This window comes from Tachysurus vachellii, chromosome 5 (genome assembly GCF_030014155.1).
Source record: "Tachysurus vachellii isolate PV-2020 chromosome 5, HZAU_Pvac_v1, whole genome shotgun sequence".
In the NCBI taxonomy this organism is placed as follows: domain Eukaryota; kingdom Metazoa; phylum Chordata; class Actinopteri; order Siluriformes; family Bagridae; genus Tachysurus; species Tachysurus vachellii.
Window position 1 is genome coordinate 29682008 of NC_083464.1, and position 3363 is coordinate 29685370.

Consider the following 3363-nt stretch of genomic DNA (forward strand, 5'->3'; position numbering starts at 1 on the left):
TTGGAGAGTTGTGTAGTGTAATGTAACAGAGTGTAGTGTATTGGAGAGTTGTGTAGTGTAATGTAACGGAGTGTAGTGTAATGGAGAGTTGTGTAGTGTAATGGAGTGAAGTGTAGTGTAATGGAGTGTAGTGTAATAGAGTGTAGTGTAATGGAGTGTTGTGTAGTGTTGTGTAGTGTAATTGAGTATTGTGTAGTGTTGTGTAGGGTTGTGTAGTGTAGTGTAATGGAGTGTTGTGTAGTGTAGTGTAATGGAGTGTAGTGTAGTGTAATGGAGTGTAGTGTAGTGTAGTGTAGTGTAATGGAGTGTAGTGTAGTGTAGTGTTGTGTAATGTAGTGTAGTGTAATAGAGTGTAGTGTAGTGTAGTGTAGTGTAGTGTAATGGAGTGTAGTGTAGTGTAGTGTAGTGTAGTGTAGTGTAGTGTAATGTAATAAAGTGTAGTGTATTGGAGAGTTGTGTAGTGTAATGTAACAGAGTGTAGTGTATTGGAGAGTTGTGTAGTGTAATGTAACGGAGTGTAGTGTAGTGTAATGGAGTGTAGTGTAATGGAGTGTTGTGTAGTGTTGTGTAGTGTAGTGTAATTGAGTATTGTGTAGTGTTGTGTAGTGTTGTGTAGTGTTGTGTAATTGAGTGTAGTGTAATGGAGTGTTGTGTAGTGTAATGGAGTGTAGTGTAATAGAGTGTAGTGTAATGGAGTGTTGTGTAGTGTTGTGTAGTGTAATTGAGTATTGTGTAGTGTTGTGTAGGGTTGTGTAGTGTAGTGTAATTGAGTGTAGTGTAATGGAGTGTTGTGTAGTGTAGTGTAAAGGAGTGTAGTGTAGTGTAATAGAGTGTAGTGTAATGGAGTGTTGTGTAGTGTCGTGTAGTGTTGTGTTGTGTAATGAAGTGTTGTGTAGTGTAATAGAGTGTAGTGTAGTGTCGTGTTGTGTAGTGTAGTGTTGTGTAGTGTTGTGTAGTGTAATTGAGTATTGTGTAGTGTTGTGTAGTGTAGTGTAATTGAGTGTAGTGTAATGTAATAGAGTGTAGTGTAATGGAGTGTTGTGTTGTGTAATCGAGTGTAGTGTAATAGAGTGTAGTGTCGTGTAGTGTTGTGTAGTGTTGTGTAATAGAATGTAGTGTAGTGTATTAGAGTGTAATGGAATGGAATGTAGTATAATTGAGTATTGTGTAGTGTAATAGTGTTGTGTAATGTGTAGTGTATTGGAGTGTAGTGTAGTGTAATGGGGTGTTGTGTAATGTGTAATAGAGTGTAGTGTAATGGGGTGTTGTGTAATGTGTAATAGAGTGTAGTGTAATGGGGTGTTGTGTAATGTGTAATAGAGAGTAGTGTAGTGTAGTGTAGTGTAACAAAGTTAAACGTGACAGTACAGTGTTATTAAAGCACTGGGATTACAGCTGAAAAATGACTCATCTCTCTCTTTCTTGCTCCCGTTCATTCCTTCTGTAGCCAGCTGTCCTGATTTCTCTCTTTTTCTGGTCCAGTTTTTCTTTTTATTTCTTTCAACACTCATCTTTCCCAAACCAAATATTCGGCTACTTCTCTTCTAACCCCCATATCTCTCTCGCTCCTATTGTCATTCACTCTAGCTCTCTTGTTTCTCCTTCACTTCTTTTTTTCTGTTTAATTATTGTTATTATTTTCTTTTTTTTTCTTGCTCTCCTTCAACCCAAATATTCAACTTTCTCTTTTCTATCCCCTCCTCTGCCCCTGAAGCTGTGTTTATGTAAGTTTTTTTTTGCACCTCTTCCCCAAATCTTGTTTTTCTCCAGCGTCCATCTTCCTCCCTTTTCTTCTGTGTGTGTGTGTGTGTGTGTGTGTGTGTTGTTTAACACTGTCACACTGAACACACACACTCTCAACATAAAGATGGTGTCATGTTAAGAAAAAGAAAAGAATTCAGTGAGATGTAGTGTGTGTGTGTGTGTGTGTGTGTGTGTGTGTGTGTGTGTGTGTGTGTGTGTGTGTAGGCATGCTTGTACTACTGGTATGCGGTCATTTGCTAAAACGGTTGAAGTGTTTAAGAAGAAAGAATCCACACATGCCCTTTAAAACAAACACACAGCCTCAACACCTAAACTGTGTTCCTCACACACACACACACACTCACACACACACTAATCAAGGGGGATTATGTACCATAGCAATGAAATGTAAAGGGAGATAACACAGTAATACACCACCCCGCTGCCCACCCAAACCCCCCAGGCTCAGGTGGAGCATTTACAGCCACATATACAAATGTGTGTGTGACTGAGAGAGAGAGAGAGAGAGAGAGAGAGAGAGAGAGAGAGAGAGAGAGACTGATTTATGCTTATATTTTTCTTTTTCTGTCCTTCTTTCCTATATATATATTTCCTATTCCTTCTTTCATAATATATCTTTGTGTCTTTTACCTTCTTTCTCTTTATTTTTATTATTAGTTATTTATTTTATTAGTTTATTTCTCCTTATTTATTTGATCTATTTTTCTTTCTTTCTTTCTTTTTTCCTCTCCTTGTTTTTACATCTCTCTCTCTCTCTCTCTCTCTCTCTCTCTCTCTCTCTCTCTACTCGTGTGTGTGCAGATTCAGCCTGATTATTGCTAAATCACAAGGATGGGAAATTTGTGTATCAGTCTGTGTGTGAGTATTAATAAAAAATAATCGTCTGAATATTGTGGCTGTGTTTGTTCTGTTTATACTCGTCGTCCTGGTTACACTCCACAGCCTTCGTGCTGAATTCTCTTTTCTGATTGGTCACAAGGTGTTGATTAACTTTTCCAACATCCATCATGTATTTTTTTTTTAATCTTATTAACCTCAATAGAGTGAGGAAAAAAAGACGCCAATGAAGGAAGGTGTGTTTATAGCCAAGATAACAGTGAACAACATGTTTGATATTGGTTCCACCATATTAAGTGTAACTATAAACAGATGAAAATATAGAGTATGTCGGTCCACCCTTCCTGTCTCACACGGTCACGTTAACGGAGTCTGTTAAATAACCAGCTTGTCTTCAACCGCGGTTATTATGGCATTGCACACAGGGATTTTCCTTTTTGTTTAGACACGTGCGCGCACACACGGTCGTTTCCTAGACTCCTGTAAGCCAAATAATTTACTTTGAAGGGCATTAAATATACTATATACCATTAGCCTTTTGCTCAGTCTAGAGAGTTCACCAGGTAAAAGAAAGATGTGGGGTACCAGGTGTAAAAAATATAATAATATAAATAAATAAAATAATTGAGATATCCAAGCCTTTCTCTTTCCTCTCACTGGAAAATAATTCATTTTACATTTTCATTTATTTTCACGTAATACTACAAATATACACCATTTACTGTAACGTTGTATCACTCACTGTAACACTATTTACTGTAA